The sequence below is a fragment of the Trichomycterus rosablanca genome, chromosome 15, assembly GCF_030014385.1.
Source record: "Trichomycterus rosablanca isolate fTriRos1 chromosome 15, fTriRos1.hap1, whole genome shotgun sequence".
In the NCBI taxonomy this organism is placed as follows: domain Eukaryota; kingdom Metazoa; phylum Chordata; class Actinopteri; order Siluriformes; family Trichomycteridae; genus Trichomycterus; species Trichomycterus rosablanca.
In genome coordinates this window covers 8,119,193-8,147,110 of record NC_086002.1, presented here as the reverse complement: position 1 = coordinate 8,147,110, position 27,918 = coordinate 8,119,193, and the positions used below count along the sequence as shown (strand labels likewise).

Sequence of the window (27,918 nt, the reverse complement as noted above, 5' to 3'; positions counted from 1 at the left end):
TGGTTAAGGTACTGGACTAGTAATTGAAAGGTTGCTGGTTCAAGCCCCATCAATGCCAGGTTGCCACTGTTTGGCCCTTGAGCAAAGCCAGTATATTGTACTGTAGGTCACTTTGGATAAAATCATCAGCCAAATGCCGTAAATGTAAATGCAGTTTATTAATTCAGTTAAAGCATACTGCTCCAGAGTCCAGGGATGTGCTTTTTACCAACCCAAATGACATTGTACAGAATGAGTTAGACTTGTGTATGATCACTGGGCCACAACAGCAACAACAAAAAATGTGATTTCTGTTTTTTGAGAAGACATCACTACTCTGTGTTAGAGTGCTGCAACCAGGGACGGCACTTGGAAATCTTGTTCTGTGAGCTTGTCTGGCCTACCACAGTGGCCTACCTTACACTGTTTAATCATCCCAGTTATTCAACTCTTCTTGAATAATAATTGATAAAAGCAAGGAAATATAACACAAAACAGAAACAGAAAAGCTCTAGTGATGGCCACGTCAGCGCCAAGTAAAGTGAAGAACCCTACTTAACAAACCGAGCAGAACGTTCAGTCTGAGTGAGTGCACAGTAAATCTTTACCATACTGTTGCACGTTTTGTCCAGGAGTCCAAGAGAGCATAATTCACCCTGTTTTATGGGTTGGAGTGTTTATAGTTCTTCATCCTTAATCAAAGTGACACTAGCCAGTCCTGACATGAGCATCCTGAGCATCATTTGACCACTGATAATAGGTAGCACATGGTAGCATTTTGCCTTCCAGATTTATAGCTTTATAGTCTTGTGAGAGGACAGCCTCGGCTAGTGGGTGGGAATTAGCAGGTAAATAGAAAGATACGTGAACAAAACTTAAACTTTTTTAAGCAAACGTGGATGCATTTTCATTAATGGAATGGTAAACAACCACCCCCCAAAGATTGCTTTGTAAAAAAGGTCCAAAAACAATAACATAATAGATACAGTATCTGTGGAGATCTAAATAGAAAACTGGATCTGTATTAGTGTCACTGTGTGATGAAATAATGCTATGTATTTCCTCTTCATATTTCCTTATTTTACACAAGAGCTTGTGTAAACAGATGTCTTTACTTTGTGTTTTTACCTGCTGGAGCATCTTGTTTGTTTACATTTACACCTTGTTTCTCTGCATCTGATTGGTGTTAAGACTTGATTGGCTTAGACCATCATCTGTCTCTAAGTGCGAGTGACTGAATGGGTCAGTGTTTAAGTACCCTGTAATAGATCGGAGCCCTGTCCAGGATCTATTCCTGCCTTGTGCCCAGTGTTTTTGGGTGAGAATAAATTAATAGTATTTATTTATTTATAATTCGATGCCCTTCCTAATGCAACCCCTTCTTATTTTATCTGAATTTGCAGTGTTCCCTTCAGTGGCTAGGCTGTTCGGCCATCCCTTTAACCCCTCAGACATAGCCAGTCATGCCAGCCAGTCACTTTGAACCCTGGATCTCTGTGGCAGTGGGCTAGTGTATTGTACTGCTGTGCCACCCGAATGCCAAATTATAAGTATTTCTAATGTAAATAAGTGTCTCAGGTGTCTATGCGGAAACTATATTTTTTCGAATATGCTGTAATCTAAAATATAATACATTTTGAACCTGCTGGTTGGTCAGTGTAGTTTAAGTAGCACATCACTACTCCACTGTGCTGTATTATACACATGCACACCCATAGGAAGTCCATCCAGCACATTATAGCTAAATAATTTACCCCCACTCATCACTGCTAAGCTGGAAAGAGTCTGCTCTGTTTCTTTTCTGCCTTGTAAAACTGGAAACATACCCACACATTTATGCACAAATCTATACACATCAACATACACTTAATACACACAACTACCACATTAACATCCACCAGTTCAGTCTGATAAGTCTATCAACTTCTTAACTGCTTCCCACTCCTGTCTGTCTCTGGGTCAGTCTCATTCTAGTCATCCCTGTCCATGTTCTTGGTTTTGTCCAAGTCACTTGATCCTTACAGGAAAGAGAGAGAGAGAGAGAGAGAGAGAGAGAAAGAGAGAGAAAAGAGGGAGGACGAGGGGGAAAGAGAAAAACAGCAGCTGCTTATGGGGGGCCAGTATCAGGCTTCAGGCCACTGATCCAGCCAGCACTTACCCCTCTACACATACAGTATATACACACACACTGCAGTTAATCCCACCTATGTTTCCCCACTACTGCATTTCCCAACCCAAACCATGTTTTCTGAATACAGCACAGAGTTGTATAAACGTACAGTGGAACATAATCTCAGTCAGTGAGCTGGGTTCCAAATGTTCAAACTACAGTAGGAAAATGTTTACTGTGGAAGAACTTCTGTAAGTGGCTCTGGATAAGAGCGTCTTCTAAATGCTGAAAATCTTAATGTAATGTAAAATCACTCCCTTTCACGCTGGCCATTAATGTACATGTCCTAAAAATGCAAAGATCTCACAAAGTCCCATCTTTTTTACATGTTTGTGCCTCCATATGTTCTTTATATTTATAGAAATAGCAGAAATGGTGTGTTTTTGGTGATCCAGCTTTAGTGTACTATTTCCAAAGTCTGATACTAACCATTAGAGCAAAACTACAGAACTGGTCTGAGCTCAGTATCAAAAGAAAGCATCTCTAAACAAGTCATTAAGCTTAAACTATGCACATGCTAACCACATCCTAGGAGGTGCAACCGTCTGATAGACACTTGAACTGGAGATCACAAGTTTGAATATCCAGGCATGGCAGTCCGAGAGAGCATGTTTGGCCCTGCTCTCTGGTAAGTGGCAGGAGCCAATCACTGGTATTGATTCTCTTTAACATATTGTAGTAGTAGAGAAGCATGTGTCAGTCTTAAAACTGTTGAACAGAATGAATGTAATTTTATTGTCCTTTAGGTTTTGGAATAAGTATATGTCATTTGTTGTTGCTTCATCTCTATCAAGGAGAACAAAACAGAATGTAAGCCTGATGGTTTTAATTTTGTTGTTCTAATTTGTTGCTTTGATGAGGCAGATTGTAAATGGCCGGCGTCTAGACTTCATGGCCATGACTGACAGCAGTGTGTGGGTGGCTGCAGTTGTCACTCGGCGTTGGGGGCTGAGGTGCAACTGCTGCAGCTGTAGGGCAGTCAGGAGGACTACATTATAGGTTAGTCTGTAGGCTGCTCTATATTTGTGATAGTTACATTTGACAGTTTAGGCACTGAAAGAGAGAAACGTGAAAAGAAAAACGTGATTAGCCATACTTCATTAGTATTCAATGGATGGTTGTTTACACAGTTATTTGTTTAATGAGCAGCTAGTCAGTTTCTGATGCAGCAACAGCAACAGGAGTCCTGCTGCGAGTAAGTTAATCACATTATGCAAGAAAACAGGTAGTTAATAACCAATTAAGATCAGGCAATTTGCCCACATGTTTGGTTTGTGTGTGTGCTCGTGAATATCCCTGGGAGAACATTGCCAGTGTGTTGCCTGGATTCTGATTACCATCACAGCATCACTGCCACACACGTATATTAAACCTAGATTGCAGAGAATAGATGAAGAGCCAAGAAAAAAGTGAGGCAGTAATTATGTGTGTATGTAAGCGAGGCCGGTTTTGAGACCGCTCGTTTCTCTACAGCGGTTGAGTGACTGAGGTGCTCACTTGTAATTAAGAGTGACCTGGAAAGCTGAACCTAGAGAACCCAGCTCACCACAGTTTATTCAACGGTCCTCTCTCTCTTACGCTCCCCTCCCTTTTCCATTCATTTCGTATTCCTGTTTCCATACCAACACTGCCGTCTTCCATGCTTGAACTGTACTGTTTGGCAATCTCTTTAAATGGCTTTACACTACACCAGTGTGCACGTCGAATAAAACTGACCTGAACTGGCCTGCTTATAATACCCTCCTTCTACATTAAGAAAGAAAATTCCAGCCCTAACACAGTAGTAAAGGAAGGACAGGAGGAGCAGGGTACATCAGAGTGTACTAAATATCATAAAATTGGTAAAAAGGTACCAAAATCACATACAGTATTTTGTATTTTGAAACACAGAAATACATTTTGGTCAGTGAATCATGGTAATATTGGTGTTCAGGTGGAGGGTAGCTAGAAGGTCATTGGGCAGCAGATAATACGGTTTGCATCTGTGCCATAAGTGTCAATGTTTTAACAGGACTGGCCACTTTTAAACAATTTGCTGAGAATATCATAAGTCCAATTGCGACACTGGCACTGTGGCTCGGTGGGTAGCACTGTCGCCTCACAGCAAACAGGTCCCGAGTTCGATTCCTAGGTGGAGCGTCCAGGTCCTCTCTCTGTAAAGTTTGCATGTTCCGGTTCTGTAGCTCCGGTTTCCTCCCACAGTCCAAAGACGTGCAAGTGAGACAAATTGGAAATACAAAATTTTTAATGACTTGTGTTTGACATTGACAACTTGAGCTTATGAATCTTGTGTAATTACCAGTAATTACTAGGACTGGCTCGATACCACTTTTTTATGTCCGATACCGATACTGCATATTGAGTATCTGCTGATAGCGATACCAATCCGATACGTCATTTCTCCTCTCAAACAACTAAGCAGTAATAATACATGTCTCAATGCACCATGGTTAAACTAGCTATCTAAATAACAATGCTCAGACTGTGAAACAAATATTCTAAAGGAATAAACAGAACCTATAACATCACACTTCTGCAAAATTGCTGTTTTTATTTGAACTTTTACACACAGAACATTTAGCTGCATTTTTGGCGATTTTTATTGTGTTTAAACAGTGTTTTTAGTTGTGGCAGTAGTAGATGATTTTTATTGTGTTTAAACAGTGTTTTTAGTTGTGGCAGTAGTAGATGATTTTTTTAAATGCTAAAAGTTTAAGTAGATCAGTGTGTTTTAATTTCTGAATGGCTGTTGCGGATGAGTTGTAGATCAGTGGCTCGGATTACACGTTTTTTTCCTTCTGATATCCGATCCAGTGATTTGGGCCAATATCAGACCGATACCATCGGTATCGGTGCCAGCCCTAGTAATTATCTGTCCTGTCATGAATGTAACCAAAGCGTGTAGAACATGATGTTAGAATACTAATAAATAAATACATAAATATAATAAAGTGACCAGTGGGTGCATATTCATATTGTACAATCCCCATTTAACGGAAGTGAAAGTTAAAATGTTCCCAGTCCCAGTATTAGCCTAAACAAATGTTTTAATGCTTTGAAATGACACGGTACTTTAATAATTAGTTCTCCATCTTTGTATTGGTAAGTGGCGCATGTGTTCATGTGTGTGTTCATTCCCACTGTGAGCCTAGTGAACTGATTAGTGCCACCGGCAGAGACAAAGCCCTAATGAGAGATTGATTCATGGAGATGCACACATCCACACATTTACAAACACACAGGCAGGAGGAGTCAGAAGAGGGAAAAAGGGATAACACAGAGCTATAATTCCCTTCCTTTAATAAGCCTGAATGAGTCCTGATCATCAGTTAACACCAGTATGGATGGACTTGGCTGTGAACCTTTCACTGCTGACTTTCCTTTACTGTCTTTTTCCCAGACGGTGTGTCTGAGTGTGAGTGTGTAAAGGGAGGTGTGTATGACGTTTTTTTTTCCTGTTTACCGTTTTACTGGGTGGGTAATTTGTGCAGATGTCTGACTTCTTTATTGGCTTCATCTTTCTCTCTGTTCAGAGTAAATCAAATTTACACTAAATCAGTCCACTCCAGCTGCTGCCCCAAATAATAACATGCCCACCAGTTGTTTTATATACAGCTTTCTCTCACTCACACTTTGCTTTCTCTGGGTTGTTTTTTTCTTCTTCTTCTTAATTTGGACCCCTGCGGACTGAAAAGACGTTTCTAACTAAATTTCTGTCTGGCACGCTCTCTCTCTTCACTTCTCAGTTGAGGAAAGGAATAAGGGGGGAGAGGAGAGGAATGAGACAGAAGGGGAACATGCATGGCAGGACAAAAGCTAAACTGGACCAAAGGCCACAGAGATACGGGCTCTGCGCCCCTTGTATCTCACGTTACAGCCATGTTTTAAAGAACTAGAACAAGACAGAGATGGAAGGAGCAAGGGTAAAGGAAAGAAGATTTAGTGTGTGCGCGCCAAATTTGGAGGAAAATGAGGAAAAAAGTAAAACAGAAGGATAGGGAAAAAGAGGAAAGTCGGTCATTCCCCCTCCTCGGCTGGAAAAGAATGCAGGGAGGTGGAGGAATGTGGAATAGGTCTCCTGGGAGGTGGGGTATAGTCGAGATATAAACAGTGTTTGTGTGTGTGCGGTATAGTGTGGGGCTCAGTGGATTTTCAGTCTGTTAGTGTAGCTGGCTGTATCACTTTGCCACATTGCCTCCGTGTGTGTGTGTGTGTGTGTGTTTGCGCTCCTAAGGTAGGCCACTTCTCAAGAACAGCCCCTTCTCTGATGACAGCTCTAAGCCGATGAGGTGACATGGAAAAGTACTGGCCCCCACTCTTATCTCTGCTGATCTAGGACCAGTTTCCCCTACCCCAAATATAACATTTGATTATAATTAACAAGGCACAAAGCTGCTCTCAGATCAGTGATGTTTTGTAACCTGTGTAAGCAGTGACTCACGCACTAACTGAACATCAAACTTCTCAAATGAACAGAACTGACAAAGGATCAACTTTCTATTCTGAATAGTGAAAACTGATCCGTAATCAGTAAGTCACTTAAATGAATACCCTAACACTGTTCACCCTGAGCTCTGTGTAAAGGATCTGTAAGGCATGAACGACTACCAAGAACAATAATTTCAAAACGATTGCACCTACTAAAAAAATGATTTAAATCCTGTTTACTCAGTGTTTGCTCATAAAAGAAGTCAAAGAGCAGTATTTAAGACCTCAACTTTGAGACCTGCTGAGTATGGATGGGTATATTTCTGATAGTTTGGTTCTGGGGCGGCACAGTGTCTTGGTGGGTAGCACTGTCGCCTCATAGCAAGAAGGTCCTGGGTCCTTTCTGTGTGGAGTTTGTGTGGGTTTCCTCCAGGTGCTCCGATTTCCTCCCATAGCCCAAAGACATGCAAGTGAGGTGAATTGGAGACACTGAATTGTCCATGGCTGTGTTCGATATAACCTTGTGAAGTGAAGAACCTTGTGTAATGAGTAACTACAGTTTCTGTCATAAATGTAACCAAAGTGTAAAACATGACATTAAAATCCCAACACAAATACATCATCTATGCCATGGGCACTAATGCACCTTCTATGACAGATGTTGGCTTTTGAACCTTTCACTGGTCCTTTCTGTCATTGGCATGAAGAATTCATGTCCATTTTTACAACGAACAAGCTGATATGTGGACTTATCTGACCATATCACACATTTCCATTTAAAATTAGCTCAGGCCCTGAGAACTTGAAGGGTGGCATGGTGGCCAGATGGGTAGCGCTGTCACCTCACGGCAAGAAGGTTCTGGGTTTGATTCCCAGGTGGACTTTCTGCGTGGGTTTCCTCCAGGAGCTCCGGTTTTCTCACACAGTCCAAAGACATGCAGTCAGGTGAATTCTAAATTGTCCATGACTGTGCTTGACATTAAACTTGAACTGATGAATCTTGTGTATTGAGTAACTACCTGTCCTGTCATTAATGTAACCAAAGTGTGTAAACATGACGTTAAATTCCTAATAAATAAATGAGTAATTAAGTAAAGTCTCTGGTTGCATTTTTTGATGCAGTGGCGGTCTGTAACAACGGTAACAATGATTTTCTGAAGTACTCCTGAGCCCATGTAGCTATGTGTATTACAGTAGCAAATAGTTTATCATGCAATGCCGTTTAAGCTTGAATGTCATGCGCATTCAACAGTCAAACAGATTTTTCCCCCTAAATCAATTCACAATATAATGCACAGTAGAGTCCTACAGCACTGTACTCATAATCACATATGGGGCGCTAAAACTGGACCGCAAGTCACCTTTAACAGTCAGTCCTACCTGATCTCTGCAGCAGTGAAGGTGGCATAGATAAAATATATAGGTCTAATTTTTGAGCCTCAGGCAAGGTTTAACCGAGGTACTACTTATGAAGAGGTGAGGTTGTGTGTCTGAGCTTTTTTACTGGGAGATTTGTGAAAATGAAGAGTGAGAAAATGAACCACTGGGTGTAAGAGTGGTTGCAGTATTGGATCGGTCGATAGATATCACAATCTGGTAATAAACAAGGCGATAATGGGAAGGACAGCAGAAGCAGTGAGTGTATGTGAGAGGGAGAGAGAGATTGTGTCTGGGTGTCTGTGTGTGTGTGTGTGTGTGTGTGTGCGCCCCTCCCCGCTCCTCACGCTATTTGTGTGAGTGTGTGGTATATTTTTAGTGTGTGCGCTCAGTGTGAGAGGGTGTGCTGCTGGAACAGTGTTCTGGTGTATTTCAGGAATGAGCACTACTGCTAAACACCTACCTAGCCGGGACTCTCTCTCTCTCTCTCTCTCTCTCTCTCTCTCTCTCTCTCTCTCTCTCTCTCTCCACACACACACACACACACGCTTTCCTAAAAATCAATCAATAACCGAAATATCAATCAATCAATTAGGAACCAGAAGCTAATATTTACACCCTTGATATGTATCTGAGGAGCCATTTTACTGCCATATTTTTATTATTAAGCTTCCTGACATGAGGACAATAGCCAACTCATAGTACAAACCCTATTTCGGGTAAAGTTGGGACAGTTACTACAATGAATCTGTTATTTGGATATCCTCTTGAATACAAAGGGACATAGGTGTGTTAACCACTGTGTTATATGACCTTTTCTATTAATTACACTTCCTAATCGTTTGGGAACTAGAAAAGCTAATTGTTGTGTTTTTCCAAGTGGAGATGTTACCCATTCTTGCTCTAAACAAGGCTGCTGTCTGATTTTTCTCTTCATGATGCAAAATATCTACTAGATCGGTATGGCCGGTGTAGTTTGTGTAGAATATGGCTGGGCATTGTCTTGCTGAACTGACGGGCGGCACGGTGGCTAAGTGGGTAGCACTGTCACCTCACAGCAAGAAGGTCCTGGGTTCGATCCCCAGGTGGGATGGTCCGGGTCCTTTCTGTGTGAAGTTTGCATGTTCTCCCCATGTCTGCGTGGGTTTCCTCCGGGTGCTCCGGTTTCCTCCCACAGTCCAAAGACATGCAGGTGAGGTGAATTGAAGACACTAAATTGTCCAAGACTGTGTTCTATATAACCTTGTGAACTGATGAATCTTGTGTAATGAGTAACTACCGTTCCTGTCATGAATGTAACCAACGTGTAAAACATGACGTTAAAATCCTAATAAACAAACGAACCTGCTGAACTAACCATGGACTTTCTGGAAATGGGGTTTGTATTAAGTAAAAAACACTGTAAAACTGAAATACAATGACACCACAGCAATAAATCACGCTAGCCCCCCAGTGGTGATATTGACCGGTTGGGCTGCTACACACAGACATCGTTGGCTGTGTCTGAGTGAGGTGGTGGGTGGCTTTTGGGCCCGTGATGAAATGCAGGCTTGCCACGTAATTGGTGTTAAGGGTTTATTTCTGTACTGATTAATATTTATTGTTTAAATAAAAATGTAACCTAAACCGTGAATTTAAAATTTCTATTATGTTTCTGATTTGTGTGTAATATGTGACATTTTGTTTATAAGCAATTCTGAAAGTAAGGCCATGTTATTTTTTATAAATCTAGACGTATCGTAGTTAGCAGTAGCCTTTATTGATATTAATGATATTTGCTCATTGGCACATTGTCTACAAAAAATACAGGTCCTAAGATGTACACTTTTCTGTCTGTGTGAGCTTTACAATATGAAAAGGCTGAAAACTTTGACTGGCAGCATGAGCCAGAGAAATACTCATTTGATGTATTACATGCCACCCCAAACTAAAAGATGAATGGAAAATGTACTGACATACAGTAAATCAAACATTAGAGAGTGAACAAAGAAATGCACTTGAAAATGTTGTCATAAACTGTTGTTGAGAGAAACTGAAACTGCTGAAATATGCTTAATCTGAGCAAAGATCACCACAAGCAAAGCTATCACAGATGTCCAGTTTAAAAAAACTTTACCAAAACTGGTAACCCACAGATTTTATTAGCAACAGATAGCAACTGATATGCAGTGTCAGCCTCTGACAGTCATTTGTGTTGTTGGCGTAGATCCAAAATAAAGTAAGCTCTATTTTTAGCAGTGTGCACTCATAAATTGCTACATGCACCACATTAGAAAACTTTTTCCCCTGTTGATCCTCCAATCTTATTTCCAAATACAGGTAAAGGGAACTGCAGTGTGATGATTACCAGGAGACTAGACTAATTTATCCAATGTAAATAGTGTAAATAAATAAGTAGGTACTTACCTGTTGTGTGGAGATGATCCGGGTGTAGGCGGGGTCTGTGCTGGTCCGGGACTTTGATGTGTAGAAGGTACCTGAAGATAGAAACAAACAGAATAATGAATAAAGCTAGCTGATTTATTGATTTAAGTTCTGCATATGCATTATGTATTGAGAATGAATGTGTACACTGAATGATATGGCCATATGAATGTGATTTGGTGTCTGTGTTTAAATGCTCTCTCTAATTTCTCCTGCTTCAGGATTGGCCGCCAGGTCCTAGAGGGGAGGGGCCTTTTAGTTAAAGCAGGAGGAAGTGAGGAGGGAAGGGGGAAGATGGCAGAAAGTCATAGGTAGCTTCGCAGCTACAGCCTTATAGTGAGACCACTATGGTCTAAAGCTTTGGTAACTGCCTTTTAGTTGACTGAGGTCAATGGGGTTACTTATGTCAACCAGCTTTGGTTTTTTAGCTTTGGTTTTAAACGTCAACGCGTTTGTAAATATTTCTTGTGTGTGCAAATAAAACAATAGCCTCTGTACACTCTCACTGACAAGAACTGGTATGAAACACAGCTAAATTAAAAACATCCGAATAGAAAATCTAGTGTTAATCTAGAGTCTAGAATACGTTGCTTTGCATAAGTTAGTGTTTCTGATCTCCCAAGACCCAGTTTGCTCCTGGCTCCCAGTAACAGAACTTGTAGAGTTTGGCATGTGTCATTGTGGATAACCACTAAAAATAGCAGTTTTTAGACTGGGTAATCTAACTTCTCCCTTGGTGTAATTGAGTGAATGTGTGTTGCTTTACTATAGACCAGTATCACAGTGCAGGATCTCCCTAACATGGCAACCCAATGAGTCTGTTGTAACGTGGCAACCCAAATAATAACAGCACAATCTTCAAAACATTGTAAAAGCGTAATTTCAAAAAATCTAGATAACACCGTGCTCTTTTCCAGCTCAAGGCTACAGGAAGCTTGTAAGCATTAACCTTCGACCTCATTATCCTGGCTACGCTCAGGATGGTTAATTATGCGGGCCTAGTCAAGCCCTGCATGTGTTGTGTGCTCGAGAGAGAGAGGGGGGTGAGAAAGTGAGGACACAGACAGACAATCAACTCCTTTGCAAGCTCTAAATAAGCACTAAATCACAATAATGTCAGAGCACTCCATAAACAGGGTTGCACCAGGTCACTCACGCTCTTATAGATATTTATAGAGGTCTCTTGGCCCTTCACCTTCAGCCACGCTGCCGAACCAACCACTCCTTGGCTGGCTTGTCTCCCTAGTCCCACCCTTTATCAAGACCTGCCACACTGGCAGCTCCCTGCAGCTCTGTTTACATCTAATTTACATATGGAAATTTTGTTGCCTCCTGTCACTTACACAACAGACGAGTCTGCCAGTGCCAACGAACACATGCACAACCATCAACACATCCACATATCCACAACACTTTTTTACAACACAGATTTACTGGTTTTCAGATATCCTCACTCATGAAATTTCAATTAGTTGAATAAAATAATAGGAATAGACTATTTGCACTGTTTTTTGTAAAGACTAATAAATAGCATCATAGTAGATATTTTTTCATATTTTTATTCATAAGCAATAACGTTGGGAATGTGTAAAGAGCTGCTGGTGGCTTTCTGTTAAAAGCAGTAGGAATGTAAACAAGACCAGTTTGTTTGTTTATTAGGATTTTAACGTCAAGTTTTACACGTTGGTTACATTCATGACAGGAACGGTAGTTACTCATTACACAAGATTCATCAGTTCACACAAGGTTATATCGAACACAGTCATGGACAATTTAGTGTCTCCAATTCACCTCACTTGCCCGTCTTTGGACTGTGGGAGGAAACCAGAGCACCCGGAGGAAACCCACGCAGATGCGGGGAGAACATGCAAACTCCACACAGAAAGGACCCGGACCACCTCACCTGGGGATCGAACCCAGGACCTTCTTGCTGTGAGGCGACAGTGCTACCCACTTAGCCACCGTGCCGCCCTGGGATTATGTAAAGAGCTGCTGGTGGCTTTCTGTTAAAAGACTAGCAGTAGGAATGTAAAGAAGCTTTAATAAAATTATTTTTACAATTCTGTTTGATTGCATTTAGATATTAGCAACTCTTTTGCAATATTTAGTACAATTAAATATTAAACAGTACATCAGGTCACTAGTACACATGCTAGTAGGTGAATTGGCTACACTAATTTTAACCAGGTGTAAATAATTGACTTTGATGGACCGGCAGGATATCTCCAGGATATTTCTATTGCACCCATTGGTCCCGAATTAGGTTTTGGACGTACCCCAAAGGGGCACCATGGTGGCTCAGTGGGCAGCACTGTCACCTCACAGCATGAAGGTCCTGGGTCCTGGGAGTTAGAATGTTCTCCGTGTCCACTCACTGTCCACTCTATAAGACACTCCTACCTAGTTGGTCCACCTTGTAGATGTAAAGTCAGAGACGATCGCTCATCTATTGCTGCTGTTTGAGTTGGTCATCTTCTAGACCTTCATCAATGGTCACAGGATGCTGCCCACAGGGTGCTGTTGGCTGGATATTTTTGGTTGGTGGACTATTCTCATTCCAGCAGTGACAGTAAGGTGTGTAAAAACTCCATCAGCATTGCTGTCTTATCCACTCAGACCAGCACAACACACACTAACACACCACCACCATGTCAGTGTCACTGCAGTGCTGAGAATGATCCACCACCCAAATAATACCTGCTCTGTGGTGGTCCTGACCACTGAAGAACAGCATGAAAGGGGGCTAACAAAGCATGCAGAGAAACAGATGGACTACAGTCAGTAATTGTAGAACTACAAAGTGCTCCTATATGGTAAGTGGAGCTGATAAAATGGACAGTGAGTGTAGAAACAAGGAGGTGGTTTTAATGTTATGGCTGATCGGTGTACAGTGTATATTGATAGAGAACCAGCTATAAGCTTTTCTAGACACTAAACAGTCAGTTGTAAAATCACTGATGCCATTTCAGCCCTCCGTCGCAGTTCCTGCCAAATGTATTTGTGTAGCCTGTGTCTTTGTTCAATGACGTGAGCGCGTGTGCGTGCGTGTGTAAGACTATATGAGGGGGAGGAAACATACGCTGAGTCAATACTGGTGTGCATAGCTGAAGAGGGTTTAGAGAAAGGTATTGATTTCCTAATTATGCCCCCTCCCTAAAAGCCAAGCACAGCACTTGCTTTATAAAGGTTGCTGGAGAGGAGAGGAAAAATAAACCTCATTGATATTCAAAAGCTTCTTTATCGGGGGACAGAGAGCTGGCACAGTGTGCATGTGTGTGAGTAAGTTTATAAATGTGTGGTTTTAAGTGGGAGCTTGTGTCAGTGGAGGGGGGACTATGAGACCTTGTGTCAGTTCACTGTGTATCTGCTAACCATTGTGAGTAAATGTGTGTGTGTATGTGTGTGTGTGTGTGTGTGTGTGTGAGCAAGTTTCCTGGCTGTGCTGTGGCTTCTGGCAAAGCCCCAAGCAGGTCGAGGGGCCCAGCACAGAGCAGACTGTTTCAGTAAAGTGGGGAGGGGTGCTATGACTCCCTCCATCCTCTGCTTTCTTTCCTACCGATTTCTTTGCTATTTGGTCTTTCCTTAAAAATGATCCTCTACAGCCAAGCATTTCCTTCACTTTTTCCCTTGGTGTGCAGCGTACTTCCTTCCATCTTTCTTTCTATTTGCTTTCCACTGTTTGAATACCCAGCACAGGTGAGAAACGTGTTATTTTTCCTCAAAAAGTAGCTTGTTACCACCACAGCCATGAACATGTCAGTACAGTGAACCCCAACCTTCAACAGAAAGAGCAAATGAGTGATAACTGACTAATCATATTGATCATAAATTTACTAACCGCTTCATCTGGTTCGGGGTTAACATCCCAAACCGCTCACAGAAAGCAATTAGAAGTAAAGATCGAGGCCGCTCAGGTGGCGCAGCGGTAAAAACACACGCTGGAACCAGAGCTGGGATCTCGAATACATCGTATCGAATCTTAGCTCTGCCTTCCGGCTAACAATGAACAATGATTGGCCTGTTGTTCAGATGGGCGGGACTAAGCCGGATGGGGTCTCTCTCTCATGACTGGTGCAATTACGACCTCTGCTGGCTGATTGATGGCACCTGCACAGAGATGAGAAAAAAGTGCTCTCAGGCTGTGTCTCTCCGTACACAAGGCTGATCTGCACTGCACTCATCAAAGTGTAGGTGATAAGATGCATACGGCATGCTGCCCACGTGTCGGAGGGAGCATGGGTTAGCTTCATTCTCTTCAATCAGAGCAGGGATCGGCATTGGTGGAGAGAAAGCATGATGCAATTGGGCAATTGGACGCACTAAAAAGGGAGAAAATGCATAAAGAAAACATAAAAAAAAAAAGAATGAACCTGGGAATCATGTTCCTAAGCAGCATTAATACGAGGGTTCCTCAAAAAGTTTCCGCACTTAAAAAAAAAAACTCTATTAAGAATTTTAAAAATAAATGACTTTTCTACAGTCACCTTCTGATCCATTATTCCCAGCATCGTACCTTCGTAACTTTTTAATGCCATCAGCAAAACATGTTTTTTATTACGCGCATAGCCACTGATGTACCACTGCTTTCACATCATCACGTGAAAATCTTCTTCCCCTTAAAGTTTCTTTGAGCGTTCAAAAAGGTAGAATTCAGATGGCGCTAAATCCAGACTATAAGCTCTCTCTCAGTCTCTCAGACACGACTAATTACTACTCCTCCCACCATCACCATTTCCAACCAAAATATAAAAGTGCAGAAACTTTTTGAAGATCCCTCGTAGTACCAACTGCAACACTGTGTCGGCCTGATATCATTTATGATCCTTACATTTTCCCATATTTTCTCCAATTGAGCCTGAGAATTCTGAGAAACTTTTCAACCAGCCTGAGAGAATAAATACTGGGAATGAATGAGAATAAATACTTTTTCTTTTCTACTACTTGTATGGTGCATGGTGGCTAAATGGGTAGCACTGTCGCCTCACAGCAAGAAGGTCCTGGGTTGAATCACCAGGTGGGCCGATCCGGGTCCTTTCTGTGTGGAGTCTGCGTGGGTTTCCTCCGGGTGCTTCGGTTTCCTCCCACAGTCCAAAAACATGCAAGTGAGGTGAATTGGAGATACAGAATTGTCCATGACTGTGTGCGATATAACCTTGTGTGAACTGATGAACCTTGTGTAATGACTACTACTGTTTCTGTCATGAATGTAACAAAAGAGTGTAAAACATGGTGTTAAAATCCTAATAAACAAACAAACAAACATCCAGCTAAGTACATCTTTTCAAACCAGCTAAATGCTGCAAAACGAAAGCTTACATTTGCTTAGACGTTTTTGTAAATGATTTTTACAAAAATCTTAGTAAATGTTAGTAAATGTTGAGTGAGCTTTTGTTTTCTTGAAAAGCATTAATATACACAGATGTTTAGCAAACATATCCCTGATAAGTAAAGGTCACAAGTAGAATTAAATCCTGGCAATTATCACGACCCTGTTTCCTGTGATAGTTTCCTGTGATAACTATATTAAATAAATGTATGAAGCATTAAGCCATTACTGGCACTAAGTCACATTAATATAGACTTGGCATTTCGATTAGTACACTATGTCCACCACTAATCAGCAGCATATTGGGGACACAAGGCTTTAGTTACTGAGCCATATGATCAATTCAGTAAACCTTCCCATTACGTTCAGCTCTGTGAAATGTAACCGAGAGTCGTGTGATATTTGTTCCGCAACAAAGCTCCAAATTAGATTTCCCAGCTAGTCTTCCAGTCTTGTGATGGTTTTTGGCTCAAGACGTGCAGACGTCTGTAATTTATATACAAACCCCATTACTGCCAAGGTTGCAACATTTTGTACAATGAAATATAAACAAGAATCTGTGATTTGTTTATTCTCTTGATTTTAATTTCTATTGAACTGACAAAAGTGCAAAGAAAAGATTTTCAGTTTTTACACTAATTAGGTTAAATGCATTTTCTAGGTATGAAAACATTTAGAATTAGATGCCTGCAGCACAGCACAGCACAGCACTTAAAACAGTGAGGACAGAGGTATGTTTACCACTGTGATACATCAATTTTCTTATTAATTACACTTTGTAATTATTTGTTACACTTTTAGCTGCTAAACAGTTTGTAGTAGTCGTTTGTCTGATTTCTTCTATTTGTGATGCGCTATACATTTGAAATAAACACAGATCTAGACTCAGTGGGTGTGTTCGAAAACCTAGTGAGCTGCCTTGCAAATTGTTAAATTCACTGACAAGCCCAAATTTGCAAATAAACGACACTTGTGCAAGTTTATACAAATTAAAAATCAATAATCATTTATTTATGTTTGAAAAGAACTCTTTTTGTTTGTTTCTCCACACCGTCCGGCATGTTTTTTATTTTTCTGTGAGAAAAGTTGTGCTGGGATTGCCTTCACCACTAAGGCAGCATCGAATGCTCTACCGACTCGTTCTTGAGTCAAAATAGCATTGAAATTTTGAGATGGCTTACTAGTGAGCATATTAAGGCATCTAGGATTTACATCTCGGGAGCGCATGTAGAATGACGTAAAATGCTGTCTATGTAGAGAGCGCACTAGGTTTTTGAACACACCCCATGTCTACAAAACCAAACTGTTGCAGTTGCAACCTCACTGTCACTGCTGGACAAATACCTCCATAAATAATTCAATAAATTCATAAATATAAAACACCCAATACAGATGTAAAAGGTTGGTCTACTAATAAATGTGCATCTAACAGACTTCAACTGGTTGTAGCTAAATGAATGAATAATTAGTTTTTCCACAGTTATCAGAATGGATATTCTGTAGCAACCAGTACACCATACACCAGTGGTAAATAATTGTGCTGAGCTATGTGTTGTACCTCTGCCATGCCAGATAATATGCCTTACCACTTTCTATTTATAGCTTAGAACACAGAGTATGCAAGATGGTACATCTCTGATATTTTTACATCAAATATTTAACCACCTCCCTAAACTTTAACTCACTTGTTTAACACAATGATTTTGTACATAAGGAAAACAACCATGACTGACTATTTTGTCATCTTTTTGACCTAGTGTTCCCAGTATCTTAATAAAAATATTGCACTAACAATATCTTTAAATAGGCTTTCAGGTGGCGCAGCAGTCTGTTACACTAGTCCACCACCATGCCTTGTGCCAAGTGTTTCACGGTGGAACTAGAACACCACAACCCTGACCAAAATAAAGTGGTTAATTAAGATGAAATAAAAAAGAAAAATAGCTATACATACTAAAGCTCTCACTAAGGTTTATACTTGGAGCTTTTTCATTTAACAGTGCTTGCTTTCAGTAGTTAATGGGTTGCACTTAGGGTTGATGCGTTTTCCATGTTGTGTGGTGTGTATCTGATTAGAATAGGAAGTTTATAAAGATGAGAATGCCAAGAGACTCAGCTGCTACATTATTAGCCCAACTACAGCACTAGAATTGTTTGCTAAAATTAAAAACTAAATGCGAATTTAGATATAAAAGCACTACATAAGGGGTGTTTTCGAAAACCTAGTGCACTCTCTAGATCATTTTACAGCATTTTACGTCATCATACGCGCACTCCCGAGAAGTATGCTGTTCGAAATCCTCGATGCTTTAATATGCTCACTAGTAAGGTGTCTTAAAATTTCAACTGTATTTGGACTCAAGAACGAGTCGAGCATCCGATGCTGCCTTAGCGATGAAGGCAATCCTAGCATTCAGTGCGGCACAACTTTTCTCACAGAAAAAAGAAAAAAAATTGCGGAGAAACGAGTTATTTTCAAACATAAATTAATTATTATTGATTTTTAACTTGCATACACTTGCACAAGTTTATTTATTTGCAAATTCGGGTTTGTCAGTGAATTTAACCGTTTTTGGTACACGGAGGAAGATGTTAGTTGACATGCTAGCGTGTTGTGCCACCTCATCCCATTGGTTTGAATGGCATGAGGCTAACTGTGTTAGCTTAGTAAGCGAAATCTGATGGAATCGCTGTAATCGCTGTCTAAGTAGCACGTTCGAATAACCTGCCTTATAAGTCGATGACTTATTAGAATCCTCTCTACTTAGGCATCTATGTCGGCAGTAAGACAGCAGGGCAGCTCACTAGGTTTTCGAACACACCCAATGTCTTCATTATTGACCTATTATTAGCAAGTCTGTCAAGGCTTGGTACTTTGCCAGAAATTCCTCAGTAAATAATCAACTGTTTTACATCACACTGGACATTTCATGATCTATGGTATTTAAAAAGATTTAGGAAATCTGGAGGTATACCTGACTGGTAAAGGCCAGGCCACTAATGAATGCCCGTGACCTTCAGACCCTCAGACAGCACTACATTAAAAACTGACATGCTTCTGTGATAGATATGGACTCATGAATAAATGAAAAATAATTTTCAATAATCAGTTTGTCACTGCATTACCAAATGCAAATGAGGTTACCAACAGGTTTTAATGCCAGGAGCATGGTTTGGAGGTGTAAAAGTGTCCATGGCATGGGTATCTGGCACATGCATGAGGGCATGAAATTACTGTAGTTACTGATTAACTGGTTAACCAATAAACAGACAAAGAAGTCATTGTTTGATTAAAGTAGTTAAAAAATAATTTAAATTCATATTCAATAGCTGGCTTGGTTAGAACTGAGTGAGAGCTCACAGAGCTGATCTGAGACAGCCTCATTTGCTTAATCAATGTTAAACATTTAAAACATTATCCACCTCTAGATTCTTTTTTCTTCCTTCAATTAACAGTGAATAGTTAATCTATCATGATTTGGGTCCTGACATTAGATGTTTGGATGTTACACTGATGCTCATGATGAACAAAATCAATACAGAATTCTTGCATACAGTGAGGACCCAGACTTGAGTGAACTTGATCTGAAGATAGATGACAAAAGGGACACCTGCATCTTTAATGTGGTATATGGGCACCATGCAGGTGGACTTCGTGCCAAGGATCCACCATCATAGCTAGACAAGCTTACTGGATAACATCTGTGAATCCCCTATAAACATAACCAGGGTGGTCTGGTTCTAAACTATGGCTAAGGGACCGTTTAATTCCTGTTCCAGTGTGGTACAACAGGACAGGGCTCAGTGATTGGTAAAAGACCAATCACATATTGCTTAGAATGTCAGATATATTTTCATGAGAAGGCGAATGTCATTGGATGATGTAGAATTGTGGTTTGTCTTAATAGAATGTCCAGCTCAAACCATGAAAAAAATACTCCTTCTTCACTACATGTTCTAATTGGCACCATCCAACTAGGCAGCTAGCATCCTTCTGTCATTCACCTAACCCATATCTATCTGACAGGCTTTCAGAATGTAAAGCATGATTCTTTGCTCCAAAAAAATGCCATTTCACATCTTCATAGTCAATTGTTTATGTGCTTTACACCTCTCAAGTCAATACTTGACCTTGTACATGGTGGCTTTGGGTTAGTTTGTGGCTTCTTGACAATGGAACTCAATCCACAAAGATTGTAACAAACAGCTGTTTTGATAAAATGCTTTCAAATGCAGATTCAACACATTTTAGTTGACCTGGCTACATTTGGAAGACAGAAACTTGACCAACTGACATGAAAAGGTGGCATGTGTTCGGGAATGTCTGGTGAAGGTTGTCTCTTTGGTACACACATTGTTTGTCTATATGTAAAAGTTAGTCTGCTATTGTATGGTTGTACATTTTTATAGATGTACATGTTGTACAGTGTGCAAATATGTTGGTCTGAGGAAGCATTTGTGCTTTTTAAATCTGTGCTGTGTAGAGATTGTGTGTGTTTGGTATCCAGATGCTTTATGGTTCCAAACCTTTATTTAAAGCCGTAAACTCAGCATCTCTTGGATTGTGTGTCTGTACTGTAGAAAGAAATGTTTTCTATTACAGTGACAAAGTGTCCAGCACTTTGGGGAGAAGCAACGAGTAAAAGGACGAACGGAACAACTGAGCTATGAATACTGCCAAAATTGTAGAGAAATGATTAAAATGAAGAATGAAGTCCAGGCAGTGGAAGTTTGTTTTGCTGTGATGTTTGTGCCCAGTTGAAAGATTTTCTCCTCTTGAGGCAGATGTTACCACGGCCAAAAAAGTGGCCACATTAGCCAAGAGCAGAAAAGCGCTCCCTTAGAAAGGTATCAAAACCAGCCAGTGAGCTAGAAACCCATCACAGACACATGGTTCACTTTTGTCCCAATTAATATTTTATATGTTCGGTTGCAAGCCAACCACAATTCACATACCCAGGTTAAGTGAATGCATGATTTAAATTTCCAAGCAGCAATTACATCATAATTCATATTGATTTTTTTAATTCACTGATTCTCTGAATATATTATGCGGGGCCTGTTTAACCTGATTGTTATTAGGAGGCTTGCTGATGACAAGCTAACTGATGTCTTTTCAATTCATCGGAGCATTTCATTCACTGTATATGTTAGCAGTTGATATTTGACCCATGTACTGAGGCATGAAGACTATCCGAGCAGTAAAGTGGTCAGGAGGCTGCAATGGAAAGAGACTACAGGAAAAAACTGGGGAGTTTTGATGACACAGAATTATAAAGCAAGCTTTTAAATGAAGTTATGGTAATACTTAGTGTCTCAGTGTTTTTCCATGCAGAATATTAATCCACTTAAATTGGATTCCAATGACTATTTTTTAATTACTCATACAAACAGCATTGTCTAATATCCTAAAATAGTGTACAACCACAAGCAGATTTGAGGACATTTGGTAGCTGCGCATAAATACCAACCTTTGTTTTTCTAAAAACTAAGAATATGTGGGGAAAAAACTGAGAACTCAGAGTGACTGGAGTTGAGGATCAAACTTAGTTCCTTAGGACTCATGTTACGGTGCAGAACCCTACCAGCTGCGCCACCCTGCCACCTCTGAAGTCACAGAGAATTTTTACCACTGTTTTGCATTGGCCTAATTTTAATGAACTTTTTTACCTGTGCAATCTGGTGACCTCAGCCAGTTGCACAACACCTACACTGACTGTGAAAGGGTGAGACGGGTGCAGGCTAGCACACGCCTTTTCCAGTTGGCATGACTGAGAATCAAACTCTAGACTCTAGTCTCAGAACTAAAGGCTAAACACTACAAAAATCAGTAATTGATAAAGTATACTTGTGAAAGAACTGTACATCCACCAATTTCACAAAAAGGTGAAAAAAATTATGATTTTTGCCAAAGTACATGTTAAAATAGTGTATAATAAGTATAATACTGTTATCCCCTCCATTATTTGGCAGATAAACTTTGACATATAGATACTACTGAAGTCCCACTCATAAAAGAACTCTGATTGCTCAGTAAGTCATCAGATTACAGATTTTTGTCATTGTCAAGTTACCTAAACCAAACCCACTCTGATCAGATTATTGCCAAAAACTAATATTTGCCGGTATTGTTTTATACGTCTAAACAAACGTCTCCTTCTGCAGTCAGAATTTTATAAAACTGTATTTTCTTTATGTATTGCTACATCACTAGGCCCATGATTTATGCCCTTTGCCTTATTTGTAACGATGTTTAGAATCTACACCCTAGCCCAAAGCAGAGGATATGATTCATTTGTTCTGGTTGTGAATGAAGTTTCTTTCTAATCATTGTACCTGAATAAAAAAAAACACAAAACACAGAAATCATCTTCTGGATTGGTGGCCTTCTTACTAATTCAGAGGGCAGTTGTAGTCTAGCAGGTAAGGTACTGGACTAGTAATCAAAAGGTCGTTGGTTCAAGCCCCACCACTGCCAGGATGCCACTGTTGGGCCCTTGAGCAAGGCCCTTAACCCTCAATTGCTCAGACAGTATACTATCACAGTACTGTAAGTCGCTTTGGATTCTTGGATTATTCTTTTATTTATCTTAATTTACTCTTTTATTAATTTACATTTAATAACTCCTTATTCTGATCAATAATACAGTGAGTGACACAGTGATTATTATTATGCCAGCTAACTACTACTGGGATCCAGGGTTTGAATCCCCAGCGGTGCTATTGGCCAGTTGAATGTTTGCATACAGACATAAATGGCAATGTCTAAGAGAAAGGGGTTGTCAAGGCCTAGTGATAGATTGCCATCCTTTCTGGGGTGTGTTGCAGAACTGCGACTCTGACCAGGATAACGCTAGCAATCCGACCCCCCCCCTCCCGTTGTCTGTTTTGGGAAGTACCCGAAGGAAACCGCACAGACACAGGCAGAACAGGAGAACATCTCTTCTAGGACAGTAAATTAAGAAAAGGTTCAAACTCGAGTCCCCAAGACCCTGGTGCTGTCTAGCTCCCACACTCCCACACAGCACGACATCGCCATACTATAAGATTTGCCAATGCAATGAATAATTCTGCCACATTCTGTTAAAAACACAGAGGAGCTAAATGTCACAGTAGAAATGTAAGTATTAAACAAATGAGAGGCTGGTGTTACAGTATGTTATTAATTATAAAATATAAAAGCTAGTAAGAGCCTTTATGTAAAAAGCTGTTCTGCAGAGTAAATACAGTTGGGCTTATAGCTTATTGGGGAAAATATGTGTTTGACCCTTTTTTCTGTGAAACTTTCATGTCAAGCAATTATTCATTATTCTTTTAAGTGCCATTTTTATCCTGGTCTGGGTGGATCTGGAGCCCATCAAAAAAGTTAACGTCTTCAAATAACACTTTGTGTCTTTAAAATGATTAAATATTACTTTCGGATCTCCAGAAATCCATGCTCAAACAGAACATAACTGACACTATTTTACTCAGCAAGTCTCAGTTTCACAATCTGAACTCACTGAGTCACAACAGGCGTTTTTATTTCTTTTAACAGGGGAGGGTTGTTTTGTATTCGTTGTAGAGAAAAAATCATTTTCTGTGTGGCTATTTGCATGAGTAAGTGCATTAAGAACATCAGGAGCATTTGCTAGAGAGTTGCTAGTAAATGTCTTGAGGAATAAATGATACTCCTGGATGAAGGAGGACAAAAACAGGGAATGTAGTTGTTTGCATTTTCTCACATCTGTCTTGTTTTTTCTCTTGGGTGGATGTAGTGGTTGTCTGGGTCCATGTTCAGGTTTAAATTGCAAACAAATGTAGTTAATCTTATAAGCCCGTCCTACATTTTATTATGCTGCAGAACAAGCATTTTACCTTTATATAAACACGCAAGAAAACACAGGCATGAAAACATCTCAGCCTCGGTTGTTATTTTGTTGTTTGGAAAATATTCCTCCTCGTTCTCTTGTGTGTGTTACTACTGGCTGGAATAAACTTACAAAGTATATTGTTGTCTCAGTGAACTAAATTTAACTTTGTTTTGATCTTGAAGCATTTTTCTTACTAATCATGTGGACTATGTTATGGCAGTTGGTATCCTACATATTGTCATTGTACTAAAATTACATTTAGTAAATTAATTCATCTTCAGTAACAACTTCATTCGCTTGGTTATAGTATGTCAGGTTCCTATCTGAAGAAACATTGGGTTTTAAGCAGAGTGCCAGTTTACTGCACCCATCGCAACACCATGCCTCCTAATTACCAAATTTATTGCAATAAAATTTAAATAATTTTTATGCAACAACAACAAAAAAAACAACAATACAAACTACACAACTTGCATTAAAAAGTGCCATAAAAAGTAAGACCAGGAATGAAGTGAATACTAAGCAAGTAAATGAAACAAATACAAACAACAGAAAGACTAAAACAGGTGATTGTCATTACTGGGAATAATAGGGGCATTAACAAAAGACTCAGTTGTTTAGGCACAATGATACGTTGAAGTTTGCCAATTTGAAATAAACTACATGAGCAAACAGTCCAAGAATTCAAGAACAATGTTTCTTAGCACACAATTACAAAGTATGTATAATGTATAAATTCCATCATCAATAGCCCATAACAATAATAAAAGATTCAGACAATCCATCTCTGCATGCAAAGAGCAAGGCCAAAAAAAACTAAACTGAATCAATGTGATCTCTGATTCCTTAGATGGCACTGCATTAAAAGTAACATGCTGATGTAATGAATATAAACACACTGGATTGGGAATTATTTTGAAAGACAATTCTACAAATGCAAGTTAAAAGACTCACACAAAGCGTCATCTACTGTATATACTTATCCACTCAAGCTCATCTGAGATGAAAAAACACAAAGTGGAAATCTGTGCTGTGGTCTGACGAGTCAACCTTTCAAATCTGTTTTTAAAAACAATAGGATCTTTTCCAGGAGGAGAAAAAGGAAATGGCTCATTGTTAGCAGGGCAAAGTTCAAAAGCCAGAGTCTGTCATGGTACGGGGTGTGTTAGTGCCAATGGCATGGGTGACTTGCACATCTTTGAAACTTTAATGCTGAGGGGTACATATGCTACATATGCTTTCATCTAGACAAAGTCTTTATCAAGGGCTTGTTTCAGCAAGAAAATGCCAAGCCACAATGTCTTTCAACTACAGTAAAAACGTGCACTTAAATACACTGCGAAGACTACAGCTGATAGCTGGCGTGCATTAATGTGTTGTGCTTATGTGGAATATGACTTCACATTTCAGAAGATGGTAGTGGTTGTGATCATTTACGAAGACATGAAAAGCCTACGTCACAAACTGCAGACTACTTGACAAGCATGTCTTAAACAGAACACCTCCTTCACAAATAGCAAATGCTGAACAGTCTTTCTTTTCATTAACATCCAGGACTTTTTCAAATTTTATAGAATAAGCATTGTATTCCTTGGACATCAACAGTGCACACAACCACATTTTTTGTGGGACATGCTAGTCACAGAGCCTAAAGCCACAAGTTAGACAAACTCGTGAGGTTAATGAATAGAATTTTAATTAAATACAACAAAAACATAAAAAAAAAAAAAAAGTTGCTTATACTGTATATGAGAGAATACTTGCTTTCAAGTTGGAATGGGACAATAAAAAAAACTAGTGTATCTCTGTCTGGACCAACCCTAGTATGTACATATATCATATGTTAATCCAAACATTTGTAAATACACAATTGATGCCTTCTAGATAACTGTTTAGAGATGCTCAGGCTTATTATAACATGTCAACATTAAGTCACATTCAGAAATTACAACAAAGTCAAATGTGATTGCGCAACTTAAAACTTACATAATAGAATAATAATTGTTTTAAAAACTGAATCAGTCACACAATAGTAAACAAGCTCCTGATTAAATTTTTTGGAATGTGTTTCATGAATCAATTTTTGGCATTTCATAGCCTGTAGGCATATTTTTGAAGAGTTTTTAATTTACTACAGGTCTAGCATTTATTAGCACTTCACTAACTGTGCCAACTTTTGAAGTAATAATTGATCTCCAGTAACCCAGAATAGTGGGCACCACTAGGGACAAGAAGGAAGGGACACACTTTAAAGAGCTGTCAGTCTATTGCTGTGAATCAGACACTCAGACAGTGCTGGTATGAGTGGATCAGACACAGCAGTGCTGCTGGAGTTTTTAAACACCTCACTGTCACTGCAGTATATATCCAGCCAACAGCTCCCTGTGGGCTGCGTACTGTGACCACTGATGAATGTCTAGAAGATGACCAACTCAATTAGGTAGGAGTGTCTAACAGAGTGGACAGTGAGTGGACACGGTATTTAAAAACTCCAGCAGCGCTGCTGTCTGATCCACTGATGTCACTGCAGTGCTGAGAATCATCCACTACCTAAATAATACCTTCTCTGTGGTGGTCCTGACCATTGAAGAACAAAGTATGTAGAGAAACAGATGGACTACAGTCAGTAATTGTAGAACTACAAAGTGCTTCTATATGCTAAGTGGAGCTGATAAAATGGACAGTGAGTGTAGAAACAAGGTGGTGGTTTTAATGTTATGGCTAATCAGTGTATGTGTATATATATATTGGAATTTGAATGCTATACGCTATAGCACAATATTTAGTTCTTTGTTAACACTGTGGTTTAGTGTCCACAATATAGGCAAATCTGATTCTTATACCAGTATATTTTTCCACCCCTTTTTGTCTCTATAATAAACATGTTTGATATAACACAGTAACTTAGATGAATGTGTGAAATGGACAAAAATAATTACATTAAGGTATTTTAAATGATTTCAGACTAGTAAGAAGAGCTTACACTTGGCAACACACACCAAGAGCAATTTTTCTTGCAGCTTCCTCTGTGGAAAACTACTGGTTTATTTTAGCAGGCGACCAGGCAACTTTACTCTTGTGCTGCTCTGCTTCTTACTGTTTACATTTCACCATCTATCACCTCGATATCTGTCAGACATCTTCAATTATCCTGTCTGGTGGCAGAGAATCACTTCATGTACTAACGATGTCTGATACAGGAACATTCAGGCTATATTGGTCATTTTGGCACGTAGTACGTGTGTGTGTGTGTGTGTGTGTGTGTGTGTGTGTGTAGCTTGCTGTGTCGATTTGTGTTTGCATAGACTTAGTAGGTTAGTGTTTGGACTGAACCATTACCAAGACATGGGGGGGGGCAGCTCACCTTTCTGGGGTTGAAAATGACTTGTCAGTGCTGTGGACTGTTGGATATATTTACTAGATGATTTTATATAATCTGACGGGTCATATGTATGAGTTACATTAGACCTTTGCTTTGTTTTGGATTTTTTTTAATGAAGTGATATGTATAAATGGTACATTTCCGGCTCAGAGTGTTATGTGTTTGGCAGTCAACAGAGTAAAAGACATCAGGGTTTTTTCTCGGACTAGTGTTAAAATAGCCCTGCTGTCCGGGGAGAAGGGATTGCTTTAAGAATTTGGAGGAGTGCCTGCTCAACTTGCGTAAGACGATCGCACAGTACTGGCTATTCTGTTTAACACTGATCATACAAAGCAGTACGCAAAACATCCAATGTTGGTCCTGTTGAATCGTGGTAGTTTCATTATCTAAGATCTAGAACCAGTCGCAGTCTGCATGAGGAAACATTATGTGATCCAGAGCTATTTCTGACATTAACCGCAGTGCACAGCGCTCATCTACATTCACTGAGTGCAAATGCACAAACGACCCAGAGAAAGATCCAACATCTCCGTTCATTTAACAACACCAGAAAAGCTTCATATTTCATACAGATCGTCGCCATTCCCGAACACTAAGCGTTTGCACTGGGTGCTTTTTGTGCTCTGGTGTAGAAAGCCAGCACCCCTCCCCCAGTCCTCAGCGAAACAGGAACAACTTCTTAGAGAGAGAGAGAGAGAGCGAGAGAAAAAGAGAGAGAAAAAGAGAGAGAAGGCTGCACAAGTTTGGGACGTCTTGGAGCAGCCATGTAGCCTCCACTTCGCTTTCCAATCCGGAGCTGAGATTTTTTTTTGTGTTGCTTGGATTTGTAGCTGCTCTTTGTTTGGTTTGAACAACCATCCAGGCGGGTTTCTTAACTCTTTCTGGAAAATACCCGACTTACCTAGAGGAGTATAATTGTTGGCTTGGTTGGGGAGCAGTCACTTGTGGAATACTTCACCTTTCTTTTCTTTTTTCTGCA

The 27,918-nt window shown here is 39.9% G+C and overlaps 1 protein-coding gene and 1 long non-coding RNA gene across 2 annotated transcripts in view; one reads left to right on the top strand and one right to left on the bottom strand.

The window, feature by feature from the left end:
- The window catches only part of bcl9 (BCL9 transcription coactivator), a 131,138-nt gene that overhangs the window by 35,436 nt on the left and 67,784 nt on the right, over nt 1–27,918 (top strand). The window lies entirely within an intron of this gene.
- LOC134328674 (uncharacterized) lies at nt 1,698–27,915 on the bottom strand. Its single transcript, XR_010014746.1, has 3 exons — nt 27,841–27,915; nt 10,361–10,431; nt 1,698–1,996 (listed from the first exon to the last, which is right to left on the bottom strand). It is a non-coding gene; the product is annotated as an uncharacterized LOC134328674 (long non-coding RNA).